The sequence below is a fragment of the Pteropus vampyrus genome, unplaced genomic scaffold, assembly GCF_000151845.1.
Source record: "Pteropus vampyrus isolate Shadow unplaced genomic scaffold, Pvam_2.0 Scaffold63, whole genome shotgun sequence".
Taxonomy (NCBI): domain Eukaryota; kingdom Metazoa; phylum Chordata; class Mammalia; order Chiroptera; family Pteropodidae; genus Pteropus; species Pteropus vampyrus.
The window spans coordinates 5692489-5709147 of NW_011888844.1; the positions used below are offsets into that span (position 1 = coordinate 5692489).

The following is a 16659-nucleotide window of genomic DNA, read 5'->3' on the forward strand; positions in this document are numbered from 1 at the left end:
ACACACACACACACACACACACACACACACACACACACACATATATATATATATACACACACACACACACACACATATACACATACATACAACATTAATATCTACGATCCCAATCAGGGAGCTCCAAAATATATAAAGCAATTGCTAACAGAACCAAATGGAGAAAGAGACCAAAACACTGTCATAGGTAGGGATCTAAATACCCCTCTGTTGGATATGGACAGATCATCCAAACAGAAAATCAATAAGAAAATAACATCCTTAAATGACACATTAGACCAATTGGACATAATTGATTTTTTCAGAGCCTTTCATTCCAAATCAGTTGCTTATACATTTTTCTCTAGTGCACGTGGAACATTCTCAAGGACTGAGCATATACTGAGACACTGAGATAGCCTCGATAAATATAAGAGGGTTGAAATCATACAATCCATATTCTCTGGCCATAATGCTCTGAAGCAGGAGATCAACTGTAAAAAGAAAGAATGAAGAACCACAAATACTTGGAGAACCGAATACAGCAACATATTAAAAAGATTATGCACCATTATCAAGTGGGCTTCATCCCAGGGCCACAGGGATGGTTCAACATACGCAAATAGATTAAGGTGCTACCCCACACAAACAAATTAAAAATAATAATAATCATATGATCATATCAATAGATGCAGTAAAAGCCTTCGACAAGATATAACAGCCATTTACAATCAAAACACTTAACAAAATTGGTATAGAAGGAAAAGTACCTTAGCATAATAAAGGTCACATATGACAAACCCTCAGCCAACATTATACTTAACGGTGAAAAACTAAAAACCTTTCCTCTAAGTTCAAGAACAAGGCAAAGCTGTCCACTATCACCACTGTTATTCAATATAACATTGGAGATCTTAGTGAGTGCAATCAGGCAAGAGAAAGATATAAAAGGCATCACAATTGGAAATGACATAGTTAAAGTGTCACTATTTGCGGATGACATGATATTCTATATAGAAGACCCTAAAGACTCCACAAGAACACTACTAGAAACAATAAGCAAATACAGTAAATTTTCTGTATACAAAATCAATGTTCAAAATTCCGTAGCATTTCTATACTCTAATAATGAAGTGTCAGGAAAAGAAGTGGAAAAATTAATTCCTCTTGCAATTGCAACAAAAAGAATAAAACACCTCCAAACGAATAAAAAAAAAATATGTGAAGGACCTATATACTGAAAACTATAAGACCCTGTTAAAAGAAATCAAAGAAAATACAAAGAAATGGAAAGATAGTCCATATTCTTGGATTGGAAGAATCAATATAGTTAAAATGATCTTATTACGTAAAACATTATACAGATTTAATGTAATCCCCATCAAAATCCCATTGACATTTTTTAAAGAAATAAAACAAAAACACATCATCAGATTTGTATGGAAGCACGAAAGACCCTGAACTGCCAAAGCCATACTGAGAAAAAAGGATGAGGCTGGAGGCATTACCTTGCCCTACTTCAGATTATACTACAAAGCAACAGTAATCCAAATGGCATGGTATTGGCAGCAAAATTGGCACACAGAACAGTGGGACAGAATCAAGAGACCAGAAGTAAACAAATATTTAAATGGGCAAATAATTTTTGACAAAAAAGGCAAAAACATACAACCAAGAAAGGAAAGCCTCTTCAATAAATGGTGCTGGGAAAACTGGAAAGCCATCTGCAAAAGGATGAAAGTAGACTGTTTTCTATTACCACACAAAAATTAACTCAGGACCTGAATATAAGACCTGAAACAATAAATTGCATAGAAGAAAATATAGGAAATAAATTCATGGACCTTGGACTTAAAGAGGATTTTATGAATTTGACCTCAAAGACAAGAGGAGTAAAAGCAAAAATAAACAAATGGGACTACATCAAACTAAAAAGCTCCTTCACAGCACAACTGTCAACAAGGTAAAGAGGCAACTACCCAAGAGGAATATATATTTGCAAGCAACACCTCCAATAAGAGCCTAATATAAAAACATACCAAGAACTCATATAACTCAATAACAACAAAAAAACAAACAGTCCAATTATAAAATGGGCAGAAGACCTGAACAGACATTTTTCTCAAGAAGACATACAAATGTCCAACAAACATATGAAAGGATGCTCAACATCGCTAGCTATTAGGGAAATGCAAATCAAAACCACAATGAGATATATTGTGAGATACCACATCTCATTCCTGTTAGAATGGCTATAATCAACAGGACAAGTAATAACAAGTGTTGGAGAGAATGTAAAGAAAAACAACCCTCATATAGTGCTCATGGGACTGCAAATTGGTACAGCCACTATGGAAAACAGTATGGAGGTTCCTCAAAAAACTAAGAATTGATCTACCATATGATCCAACAATCCCTCTACTGGGTATTTGCCCCAAAGACTTGAAAACATATGTCCAAAAATATTTGCACACCGATGTTCATAGCAGCATTATTCATGGTGGCGAGGACATCAAAGCAACTGAAGTGTCCTATGACAGATGATCGGATAAGGATTCTCTGATGCATATATACAATGGAATATTACTCTGCCATAAGAAGAGGTGAAATACTGCCATTTGCAGCAACATGGATGGACCTTGAGATAATCATGCTAAGTGAAATAAGCAGTACAGAAAAAGTTGAAAACCACATGATATCACTTATATGTGGAGTATAAACCTAAAAGCAAATGAACAGGACAAACAGAGACTCATGGATATGGACAACAGACTAGTGGTTACCAGATGTTGGGGAGGAGGGGGGAGGTAGGTGGGTAAAAGGGATCAAATATGTGGTGACAGAAAGAAATCTAACTATGGGCTGTGAACACACAATGCAATATATACATGCCTTACTTTTGAATTGTATACTTGAAACTTACTAGAACTTAGGTTTGCTCAAACTCCCCTGTTTCTCTGCAGTGCTATGTCTGGTAGGATATGGGGTGGAGGGAGGGCGTGCACTTGGTTAGTGGGTGGGGGTTGCTGCCAGTCTCTGTGTCTCAGCCTTGGAGTTTGCAACCACTGCTGCTAAGATCCAGCTGTTGCCCCTCCATATTTAGTTCCTGATCAGCTTTCTGCCCTGATTCCTGGGCTCTGCTGAGTGAAACTCACAGATCCCTTAGGCAAGGCTGTTCAAGAACCAGGGGTAATTTCTCCCCTCCCCCTAGTCTTGCAGGGAGCTCCATCTGGGAGTGGCAACTTATTTGTTCCTCTCAATCTCTCCCCTGACTCCTGTGGTTATGACTTCTGGAAACTCTTATGTGCAGATCACTCATGCTGTAGTGCTTCTGTGCAGATTGAGTGTTATTTGTTGAATTTTAGATGTTCAGCTTATTGTTATTTCAAGGGGAGAGACCTTGGAACATATCTCACTCTGCCATGCTGCTTTTGTCACTCTCAATTCTGTTCTTTTCATCTATATATCTCTACCATTATTGTCAATAACACTGTTTTGTTTATTGTAGCTTTATAGTCTTAAAAACAGGTATTTATCTGACTTTTTTTCTCCTATTAAATTATTTTAACTATTATAAGTCACTTGAATGTCCATATAAATTTTAGAATCAGATCATCTATTTTTATAACAATCTGATTGGGATTCTGTTGCATATCTAGATCAATGTAGGGATAAGGGAAATTTTTTACATCATTTAGTCTTCCAATCCATGACATGGAATTTATTTCCATTTCTTTGTTTCTGTTTTATTATGTGCAGCAACATATTTTAGTTTTTAAGATTCAGGTACTTGTATACATTTTTATATTTTGTATGTTTTTATAAATTTTAGTTTATTTCAATTCACAATTGTTTATTTATAGTATCTAGAAATACAATTGATTTTTGTATATTGACATTACATCCTGTTTCCTTATTAAATCCACTTATTAATTCTAGTAGTCTCTTTGGAAATTCTTTTGAGTTTTCTAAATAGACAATCATTCCATTCTGTAAGTCACTGATGCTTAGTTAATTTTGTGTTGCTACTGTTCTCTCTCTCTCTCTCTCTCTCTCTCTCTGTCTCTCTCTCTCTCTATCTTTCATTTTAGTTTCTATTGCTATGTCTTTAAGTTTATAAATATTTTTTCTAAAGCATATAGTATTTTCTTATTGTCATTGGGTATATTTTTACTTCAGTTATATTTCATTTTCAAAAGTTCCATTTGAGTATTTTTTAATCTATTATTTTGTTATTCTTTGTTAATTTTGGGAAATATGAAATATATTTATAGTAGTTCTTTTAATTTCCTTGTTTGTTAATTCTATCATCTATGTCATTTCTCATTATGTTTCTATTTATTGAATTTTCTCCCAGTAATGGTTCATATTTTCCTGCTTCTTTGCATGCCTGGTAACTTTTGTTTGAAACCTAGATATCTTGAATTTTACAATGTTGGGTGCTGGATTTTAAAAAATTTCTTCAAATATTATTTGGCTTTGTTTTAAGATGAGTTGAGTTACTTATAATCAGTTTGATCCTTTTAATTTTAACTTTAGTTATGGAAGGTCCAGAGCAGCCTTTTTGCTAGGTCTAATCCCACTACCAAGGTTAATACTCTTTTCGAAGACTTTACTTGAAGCCCAAAATATTATTTTGTACACTCTCTCTGGAATGAATACAAACTAAAAAAAGCCCTGTATGTGCTTCAGGGAGTTTTTCACCTACTCCTTTGCAATGATTATTTCCTAGTCTTCAGGAACTTTCCTTCACCCATTTATGAATCAGCACAGACAGACTTTAAGAAAACCCTCTAGAGATTCCTAGAGTTTTCATGTGTCATTTCCTCTTCTCGTGTATTTTTTTCAATGAATTTTAACCACCTTGGCCTCCTTGAACCCTGGCCTACTCAATGGAGCCTACACCATTCATTGGTCTTTATTTGAGTCTCCTGTTCTGCACTGTACACTGAGAATTCTCTCCGCATAGTAAGCTGAGACAACAAGGCTTACTTCATTTCTTTTCCTTCTCTCAGAGATTGCTCTTTTGTGCTATCTTTTGTTCAATGTTAATATATTTTGTCCTATTTTCTAGTTGTTTAAAACAGAAGAGTAAACCTAGTCCCTGTTACTTTATCATGGTTGTAATGTAAGTCAATCCTGACCTACTAAATAAAGAATTGTATTTTGAATAAAGACAACAACAACAAAAAAGACTAAGGAGCCCAAAATTAATCTATACATTAACTATGTCTCACATAAGCTTGGCTATTAAATTCATAGAGAGAAGAAAGTATCTCATGAAATATAAGCAAAATGATAATCAATTTTATATATCTGTGATGGTGTCCTTGTCATGTTGTTATTTTTATAAACTTCGTAAAGTTGTGGTATTTCACTGAGAAGAGGAAAAATAAACCAGAACTTTTGTTAATGAATGTATCAAAATCCTCCATAACTTTGATACCTTTTACCTGGTTCTTTATAAGTGTTAAAACACCTAGATTACCCTCAAGAAAATATGTCTGCAATCAATTGTAAAAGATACAGCGATTTACCTGAATTTTTTAGACTATAATTTTGTTCATCCAAAATTCTTAAGGCAAATTTTCTATGTTGTTTAAATTATCCATATAATTGCCCAAGTTGTCTTTAATGCATAAAGCTGAATAATTACTAGAAGAATATAGGAAAGTGAGAAATAAAAAGTCTGAAGATAATTCTGTGTTGAGCTCTTGATTGCAAATTTCATACATTTTCCTCTTAGATTAGAACTGATAAATTGTAATATTATTTATTCTAAGAAATGTATCTTGCAAATTTATTTGTATTATCTTCTAACTCTTACCCTTATAGTGACATAATGTCTTCTACCTTTTTGTTCTATTAAGAATCAAAAAAGGTAAGCAATAGATTGAAGACATTTACCACTGTTAATGGTTATGATTTATAATATAATGTAGCTCATGTCATTTGCTACTCTGGAACATTGAATAATTTTCCCTTGGGTTCCATTAAATATAAAAATAATTTGGGAATAGGGAAGGGTCAGCATTTATATTTCTCTATGCTAATTTGTGGTACTTTGGAATAGAGTTTTTCTCTATAAATCAACAACAATAAAAAATTCAAATCCCATGTAACTCTTATTAATATAACATTTAATCCACTGGCATTTAAAAATATTTAGAACCTATAACATCACTATTAATTATAAGGTCATACATGTCAGAAGTATATTATTACTGGAAATGTACCATTACTTAGATGCTGCTATACGGTAATAATTTTCTGTCCCAGTCAGTGCCAATTATGAAGGTTATAGATGTGATGTACACTTTTCATAGGTAAAATGTCAACTTTCTACACCTATTAAAATGCATTATATGAATATTTCTAAAATATAATTTATAAATAAAAATATATTGGTTAAAATATTAACACATAAAAGCATCTTATTTTTTTAAGAATTTGACGTATTAAGATTTCATAGTGGACTAACTTACTCTCCTTCTTACCTTTTGTTGGTACAAGAGGTAAAAGGAATACCTGACTTTAAATTGATAGTCCATATCAAGAGATAATCACTAAGGCCTCTTTATTAGCTTAACTGGGAGCATTCTAAAAATTCACTTTATAAGTAGAATTTACTATTGTTTACTTAATATTCTCTGGTCTAAGACTTAACTCATAATTCTTTGGAATGTAGGTTATACTAAAATTAATATAGAATAACTGCAGTCTAAATTGAAATGATACATTTCTTTTCTATGGCAAACCAATGAGCCAAAGGACCAAAGATACAAAATGACTCTCAAAACCTCACTCTTCTCTCCCCGAATCTTTTTTCTCAGGTTACACCATCTTCCTCCTCCTCTAAACCTCTTTCTACTTTCTCTTTCTATGAACCTATAAGAACCTGTTCCTTAACATTTAAGCCTTCTAAGTAGAACAGTGCTTACCAGAGGGTGTGAGATAGGTGGACTGGGATTTAGTGTTTAATGGGTACAGAGTTTCAATTGAGGAAGATGAAAAAGTTTTGAAGATGGATGATGATGATGGTTGCACGACAATGTGAATCCACTTAATGTCACAAAACTACACACTAAAAATGGTCAAAATGTAAGTTTTCTGCTATGTATATTTTATCTCAGAAAAGAATTATTCAAATAAATGAATAAATAAATAAATAAATAAATAAATAAATAAATAAATAAGCCTTCTTAGGATCAAAAGACTAAACCCCTAATTTCTTATTTTATATTTAAAAAAAAATTATGGTGACCTTGGTTAACAAAATCCAATAAGTTTCACCTGTGCACTTTAACAGTAGGAGCATATATATATATGTGCATTGTGTGTTCACCTCCCATAGTTAGATTTCTTTGTCACCACACATTTGATCTCCTTTACCCCATCTACCGCCCACCTCCCCAAGCCCATCTATGCTCTGGTAATCACTAGTCTATTGTCCATGACCATGTGTCTGTTTGTCCTGTTCATTTATTGTTTTTAGGTTTATATCCCACATATAAGATATATCATGTGATTTTCAACATTTCATGTCGGGCTTATTTTGCTTACCATGATTATCTCTAGGTCCATCCATGTTGTCACAAATGGCAGTATTCCATCTCTTCTTATGGCAGAGTAATATTCCATTGTATATATGGAATATTACCGCTTCTTTATCCAATCATCTATCGTAGGACACTTTGGCTGCTTCCATGTCCTGGCCACTGAATAATGCTGCTATGAACATTGGTGTGCAAATATGTTTTCAAACATATATTTTCAACTCTTCGAGATAAATACCTAGTAGAGGGATTGTTGGATCATATGGTAGATCAATTCTTAGTTTTTTGAGGAAACTCCATACCGTTTTCCGTAATGGCTGTACCGATTTGCAGCCTCACCAGTAGTGTATGAGGGTTTCTTTTTCTCAACATTCTCTCCAACACTTGTTATTCCTTGTTCTATTGATAATAACCATTCTAACAGGTAAGAGAAGATATCTCATTGTGGTTCTGATTTACATTTTTCTAATAACTAATGATGTTGAGCATCTTTTTCATATATTCTATAGCCATTTGTATGTCCTCTAGAGAGAAGTGTCTGTTCAGGTCCTCTGCCCATTTTCTGATTGGATGGTATGTTTCTTTGTTGTTATTGAGTTGTATGAGTTCTTTGTGTATTTTGGATATTAGGCCCTTATCGGAGGCGTTGTTTGCAAATATATTTTTTCCCATTTGGATGGATGTCTCTTTACCTTGTCAATGGTTTCTTTTGCTGAGCAGAAGCTTCTTAGTTTGATGTAGTCCAATTAATTTATTTTAGCTTTTATTTCCCTTGTATTTGAGGTGAAATTCATAAAATCCTCTTTAAATCCAATGTCCTTGAGTTTAGTATCTATGTTTTCTTCTATGCATTTTATTATTTCAGGTCTTATATTCAGGTCCTAAATTCATTTTGCGTTAATTTTGATGTCTGGTAATAGACAACAATCCACTATCATTCTTTTCCACGTGGCTTTCCAGTTTTCCCAGTACCATTTATTGAACTGGTTTTCCTTTCTCAATTGTATGTTTTTTGCCTTTTTTGTTGAAAATTATTTGTCCATAAAAATACGGGTTTATTTCTGGACTCTCGATTGTGTTCCACTGGTCCATGTGTCTCTCTTTCTGCCAATACCATGCCGTTTTGATTACTGTTGCTTAATAGTATAATTTGAAGTAGGGCAGAGGGATGGCTCCAGCATCGTTCTTTTTTCACAGGATGGCTTTGACAATTTGTGGTCATTTGTGCTTCCATACAAATCTGATGATTTTTTGTTCTATTTCTTTAAAAAATATATATGCCGATGGGATTTTGATGGGAATTACATTAAACCTGTATAATGCTTTAGGTAATGAGGTCATTTTAACTATGTTGATTCTTCCAACCCAAGGACACAAATATCTTTCCATTTCTTTCTATCTTCTTCAATTTCTTTTAATAGGAACTTGCAATTTATATTATATAGGTCCTTCACTTGTTTTGTTATATTTATTCGTAGGTATTTTATTCTTTTTGTTGCAATTGCAAAGGAATTATTTTTTCCACTTCTTTTTCTGAGACTTCATTGTTAGAGTATACGAACGCTATGGGTGTTTGAACATTGACATTGTATTCAGAAACTTTACTGTATTTTCTAGTAGTGTTCTTGTGGAGTCTTTAGGGTTTTCTATATAGAGAATCATGTCATCCACAAATAGTGACAGTTTGACTTCTTTGTTTCCTATTTGGATGACTTTTATATCTTTCTCTTGCCTAATTGCACTCACTAGAATCTCCAATGTTGTATTGAATAACAGTGGCAATAGTGGACATCCTTACCTTGCTCCTGATCTTAGAGGAAAGATTTTTAGTTATTCACCATCCAGTATAATTTGGCTGAGGCTTTATCATATGTGGCCTCTATTATGTTAAGGTACTTTCCTTCTATACCGATTTTGTTAAGTGTTTTGATCATAAATGAATGCTGTATCCTGTCAAAGGCTTTGTCTGCATCTATTGATATGATCATATGATTCTTATTTTTTAATTTGTTTGTGTGGTGTATCACGTTAATCTATTTGCGTACATTGAATCATCCTTATGCCTTTGGGATGAGGCCCGCTTGATCATGGTGCATAATACTTTTAACATTGTTGCTCTATTCGGTTCATTAGTATCTTATTTAGGATTTTTGCATCTGTGTTCATGAGAGATATAGGTCTATAGTTTTCTTTTTGTGTGTTATCTTTACTGGATTTTGGTATCAGAGTAATATTGGCCTCATAAAATGAGTTGGGAATTATTGCTTCCTCCTCTATTTTTTGGAAGAGTTTGAGGAGACTAGGTATTAAAACTTTGAACATTTGGCAGAATTCACTGGTGAAGCCATATGGTCCTGCACTTTTATGTTTTGGTAGGTTTTTGATGATTGTTTCATTTTCTGTACTACTGATCTGTCTATTTAGATTTTCCATTTCTTCTTGATTCAGTGTAGGAAGGTTGCATTTATTTCTCTAAGTACTGGTCCATTTCTTCTCAGTTATTAAGTTTAGTATTATATAATTTTTCATAGTATTCTTGTTTGATCCTTTGTATTTCTGTGGTGTCTGTCATAATTTCCCCTCTCTTATCCCTGATTTTGCTTATTTGAGTCCTTCCTCTTTATTCTTTAAAAAACCAGGAAATTGTCAATTTTATTAATCTTCTCAAAGAACTGCCTCTTTGATGCAGTTTTTTCTATTGTTTTTTGTTTTGTTTTGCTTTTAATTTCATTTATTTCTGATCTAATTTTGATTATTGTTTTTCCTTCTGCCGACTTTAAGCTTCATTTACTCTTCCTTTTCTAGTTTTTAAAATGAAGCATTAGGTTGTTTACTTACTTGGCTTCTTTCTTATCTTTTGAGAGCAGCCTGTAATGATATGAACTTTCCTCTTATGACCTCTTTCCTGTGTCCAAAATGTTTTGATATGTTGTATTATCATTATCATTCCTTTCTATGTATCTCTTGATCTCTCTTTTGATTTCTTGTCTGTCCCAGTTATTCTTCAGTAGCATGTTGATTGATCTCCATGTATGTGTGGATCTTTCCGCATTCTTTTTTCAGTTGATCTCTAGTTTCAGAGCATTATGATGGGAGTATGGTTTGTATAATTTCAAGTCTCTTATATTTGTTGAGGCTATCTCTGTGTCCTAGTATGTGTTCAATTCTTGAGAATGTCCTATGTGCACTAGAGAAAAATGTATAAGCAGTTCTTGAGAATGTCCTATGTGCACTAGAGAAAAATGTATAAGCAGTTCAGAATGAAGGGCTCTGTAAATGTCAATTATGTCTAGTTCGTCAAATGTGTCATTTAAGGATGTTATTTCCTCATTGAATTTCTGTTTGGATGAACTATCTATATCAAACAGTGGGGTATTTAGATCCCCTACTACGATAGTGTTTTGGTCTGTTCTTCTCTTTAGTTCTGTTAGTAATTGCTTTATATATTTCGGGGCTCCCTAATTGGGAGCATAGATGTTAATAAGTGTTTTGTCTTTTCGGTGTATGATTTCCTTTATCAATATGAAGTGACTTTCAGTTTCTTTACTTTTATTATTTTGAAGTCTATTTCATCTGATATTAGTACTGCTATTCCTACTTTACTCTGAATGCCATTTTCTATCTTTTCACTTTAAGTCTATATTTGTCTTAGGAGCTGAGATGTGTCTCCTGGAGGCGGTATATATACTGTTCTGCAACTTTCTGCTTTTTTATTGGTGAGTTCATTCCATTCACATTTAAAGTGATTATTGAAATATGAGGTCTTCTTATAGCCATTTTATCTTTCCTCTCTAGTAGCTCTGTGTTTCCATTGCTTTCTTGCTTTGTGGATTTGTTTTCTTTATTTTGGTTGGCTCTTATAGTTTTTTCCCTCTGGTTCTTCTTGTTTTATGTAATATACTTCAGTTCTGAATTTTTGGCATGTGGTTATCATTATGAATATGTAAAAGATAGTTATATATATATATATATATACACATATATGTGTATATATACATATGTGTATACATATAAATATACATATATACATATGTATGTGTATATATACATATTTATATATACATACATACATACAGTTGTCCATTTTCTTCTACATGTGCCTTATCTCCATTCCCCTTTGTGAATTTGGATCTTTGAATCCTCCCTTTTCAGTCATCATTGTCTCAATTTGTCCTTATTTATGCTGAATGTTCATTACTATCTTGATACAGCAAATTTCATCTTACTTTTAAGCTTATAATGCCCTGTTTTTAGTTAAGGGTTGCACTCCTCAGCTTCTATTTGCCTGATAGTCACCTTATTGTTTTAGCTGAGCTGTTCCTTCCCAGTATTTCCTGTAGTGCAGGCCTCATAGAAGAGAATTCCAATTTTTGTATATCTGGAACAGTCTTTATTTTTCCTTCATATCTAAAAGAGAGCTTAGCTGTATACATTATTCTTGTCTGATAGTTCCTTTCATTTAATAGTTTGAATATTTTATTACACTTCTTTTTGGCTTGTAAGGTTTGTCCTGAGTATTCTGACTAATGGGTTTTCCTTTATAAGTTACTGTCTTCTTCTACCTGACTGCCTTGAGAATTCTGTCTTTGTCATTGATTTTTGATACTTTTAATACTTTGTTTTTGGAGAAAGCTTTTTAGGGTTTAGATAATTTGGTGTCCTGTTGACTTCTTGAATTCCAAGCTCCAGCTCATTCCTTAGATTTTGGAAATTCTTGTCAACTATTTGTCTAAAAATGTTTTCTAGTTCCTACTCCTTTTCCTCCCCTTCATGAAAGCCCAATATTCTTATGTTTCCTTTCCTGATGCCACCAGCTAGTTCTTGTATTTCTCTTTCATTATTTTTCATTCTTCAATTTCTCTCTTCTTCCTTCTGATTTATTTCTAGATTTCTTTCTTTGATATCATTGATCCTTCCCTCCATTTTGTCGACTCTATTTCCCAAGCTTGTTATTTCATTTTTCAACTTTTGTAATGTGTTTTTTGACTCCAGAATTTCTGTTCTGTTCTTTTTGAAGGGTTCAGTCTTCTTATTAAGAACTCATTCTGCTCATCTAGTTGTATTTTCAATTCCTGAAATTCTTACTGAGCTTTTTCAGAAGTACCATCCTGAATTCTCTGTCATTTAAGTTGCATATTTCTATGTCTTTAAGCTTATTTTCTGGAGATTTTTCTCTTTTTTTTCTGAGATGCCTTGTCACCTTGGTTGTTCATGGTGTTTAGTGGACTATTTCTCCACTTGGGCATTAATGGAAATATATTCTGTTTTGTTTGTTTGTTTGTTTGTTTGTTTCCAGAAGGATTTATTATACAAAGGTCTCTCTTTAGTCCGTTGCATAGAAGGCACATTTCTTTTGTTTTCCAGTAGGTGCCTTAACATTGCCTTTTTTTTTTCTTATAGTTGTTTATTCACGCTCACTACTCTTCATCTCAGTCCCTATCAGTGTTACCAACAGTTTCAGTAGCATTTGCTCAGATTCCCCTGGGGCTCCATGGCATTTGGTCTTGGAGGATATGGGGGGAGGTGCCGTCTGGGTTGGGGAATGAAGGCTATGGCTCAGCCTTGGTTTTGCAACTACAGATGGTAAAAATCAACTGTTTTTTATCTGTCATGTCCGCTTCTCTGCTTTCTGCCCTGGTGACTGGGCCCTGCCACCAGCTGCATGGAGCTCACAACTCTCTCAGGTGGGGCCGTTCAGGGAACTCACCGCACCTTTTCCCCTCCCCCTCCTCCTACAAGGAGTTCCAGCTGTGAGAAGCAGTTTCTTTGTTTCTCCTAGTCTACCACCCAACACCCAGGATTCTGTCCTGTGGTATCTCTTATGCACAGATCTCACGCTCTGATGTACTGGCATGCAGCTTGGTTGTTTTCTGTTCAGTTTAGATATTCAGCCTATTGTTATTTCAAAGGGAGAGATCTGACTACATCTTTCACTCCTCCATGTTTCTCCAAACTCTCTACTAAATCCCCAATTTCTTATATTCCTTGGACTAAAGTGGAACTTAAATCCATAGTCAGAGATTTTTCCCAAAGTAACTGAGGGTCCCCACTTATTTTCTGAGGAATTTAATATAGTCATTCAAACTTATCAACCCTGTTTCTCTGACTTCTTTCAGCTAATCCATATACTTGTGGTAAAGGTCAGCCTCAGCATTGGATGTAAACTGATGAGAAAAATCCTGAAAAGTCTTTGGGATTACAATTGAGACAGCAGTGTTCCATTTTATTATATAATTAGGCTAAGGCAATCACTAAGCAATTTGATAGGAGAATAACTAGGGCTTCCCAAAGCGTATTGATTGGAACATAATTGAGGCTTGCTCACAAATTTATGATGAACCTCTTCATGACTTTTATAATTGACTTTAGATAGCTTTCAAAGAAAAATCTTGTCTTTCTTCAGATGTTGAATCCACTCAGATAGATTTTAACTCTGTTGATTAATGAGTTTGGGCTGTGCTAAGACCTTTCTCTCAAAAACAAAACAAAACAAAACAAAACAAAACAAAACAAAACAAAGCAGGATGGGAGGATGGGCAGTGTTCTTGGTGTTCCCCTGGATCTGTCTCTTACTTTAATCACTGTTTGGACAGAACAGACCCAGAGACACCCCTTCTTTCAGCCTTCAACCACTCTCCAATCTCTTTTCTAGTTGCAACCTTCAGAACCTTCTCAGCCATCCTTGGCCTCTGAGACCAGCCAATACCATGATTTGAGCTTAATTCCTTATTGCCAAATAACCACGAGCTCTCAAATCCATCAGAATTATTCCATTAAGGTGGAAGCTGCCATTAACTGCCTGATCAAACTGGATCTACAGGCCTCCTACACTTACCTCTCTCAGGGCTTCTATTTCTACATCGATGATATGGCTCTGGAAGGCGTGGGCCATTTCTTCCGTAAGTTGTCCAATGAGAAATGCTAGGGTGCCCAATGTCTCCTGAAGATGCAAAACCAGCGTGGCGGCCACCCCCTTTTCCAGTACCTGCAGAAGCCTTCTCAAGATGAGTTGGGTAAAACTCAGAATGCCATGGAAACTTCCATGGTCATGGATGAGAACCTTAACCACACCGTTTTGGATCTGCATACCCTGTGTTCTGCCCGCAAGACCTTCATTTCTGTGACTTCCTGGAGAGCCACTTCCTAGACGAGGTGAAACTCATCAAGAAGAAGGGCGACCACCTGAATAACCTCCTCAGGCTGGCCAGCCGCCAGGCTGGGATGGGCGAATATCTCTTTGAAAGGCCCCGCCTCAAGCATGACTAAGAGCCTTTGGAGCCCAGAGGCTTTTGAAGAGCCCCTCTGCATCCCCCTGGTGTAGGCATTGTGCCTGAACCTCTCCCTGCAACCAATAGACAGCCTTCTAACCATTCTGCAGCCCTCTCCCACACCTTGTACCAAATTGAAACAATAAAGCTTTTTTGCAGGAAAAAAGAAAGGATAAAATAGAAGACCATGTCCACTTTAGATTTGGTCAATTTTGAAAATCAGCATGCTTAAACCCTAGATGATTCACCTGAAAGAAAAACTGCTAAAATTCTTAATTTTCAACTCTGGCACATATAGATCCCTATATAAAATTTTTAAAAAAACCCTCCTAGTTTCTGCTATTATTGCAAAGCGCCAGGACATTAGAAAGGAGATTGTCACAAATGTAAGCATTTTAGGCCCCTTTATCCTTCTATCTAGCCTTTCTAATGTCTTCCGAATTCCCAGTGGCAGGGCTCCAAGGAAATGCAAGGGCTCTTCCTAATCCTCCCTCCTAACTGGCTCATAGAAACCACTCTTCAGACAGGGAATAAGTATGTCTATATCCTTTTTACACTGGAGCTACAGTCTGCTTGCTCAACCCCACTGCTACAAAGCAATCCTTGCCTTGGAGCACTAAAACAGGTCAAATAACAGGGAATTCTAATAAATCCGAACAGGTTCCTGTCTCTGAACCTATCTCTTTTTGTTTGGTTCTTTAAGAGATATTTACCCTTTTCCCTTTAGTTCTTCCACCCTTATTAATTCATTAGGCCAAGACTTCCTAGAAAAATATAATGCCAGAATATTTTCTCCCAAAAGGGAAAATAATTCTAGAATTTGACAGTTGTCATCAATATAACCAATCAAGTGAATTAAATGACCCTTGACATCTTTTATTTGCTTAATTTATGATGACATTATAGCTGAATCTGGGAATACTGATCATCTGTCCCTATGGGATCAGATACCATCCTGTTTATGGGCAAAATCTTCAACTGATATTGGCAGTATCCACAGAGAACCTTCTATTAAGATTTAAATATATCTCTCAATATCTATTCCCAGAATCAATCAATATCTTTCAAATAAGGGAGCCCTTTAAGGTATAAAACCCATAATGGAAGAATATAAGACTCAGGGCCTCATTATCCCTTGCACCAGTCCCTATAATACTTCTATTATACCTGTGAGAAATCCTCAGGCCTGAGGGTGGAGGTTTTCTCAGGACCTCTGAGCAATAAACAACATTGTTATTTCTCAAAACTTTGTCTGTTGTTCCTAACCCTCATACTCTACTAACATCCATCCCAAACGAAAGTAAAGTGTTTATTATAATTGATTTACACAGTGCATTCTTTAGTATTATAGTTGATGAAACTAGCCAATGCCTTTTTTGCTTTTGCTTGGAAAACAATTCATCTGGATAGTAATTCCTCAGAGTTTTACTAAGAACTCTTTTTAAATCTCACAAATCTTAAAGACTGATCTAGATGGGTTAAAGTTCCCTAGGGTTTACACTTTGTTACAATGTGTGGATGACTTATTTATTTTCTCTTTCTCTCATGTCTTCTCACAGGAACACAACATTTACTTGCTAAAGCTTGTAACCTTTAAGAGACGTAAAGTCACAAAAAAGTGCAGTTTGCCTAAACCCAATTTCAATATTAAGGGCATCTGATATTGGAACAAGAGCTACAACTAGATCCAGATAGACTTCATGGTATTTTAAGTTTCCCAAAACCCAAGACTAAGCATCAACTGTGAGATTTTCTTGGGCTAGTTGGTTATTGTGGAAACTGGATCCAAAATCTCTTCCTTATAGCCAAATCTCTGTATATTCTACTAAATAGCAACACCAACCCAAATTTATGGG

The 16659-nt window shown here is 34.9% G+C and overlaps 1 pseudogene; it reads left to right on the forward strand.

The window, feature by feature from the left end:
• LOC111740410 overlaps positions 1-14826 on the forward strand; it is a 148560-nt pseudogene extending 133734 nt beyond the window's left edge.
• Positions 14827-16659: the final 1833 nt, after the last annotated feature.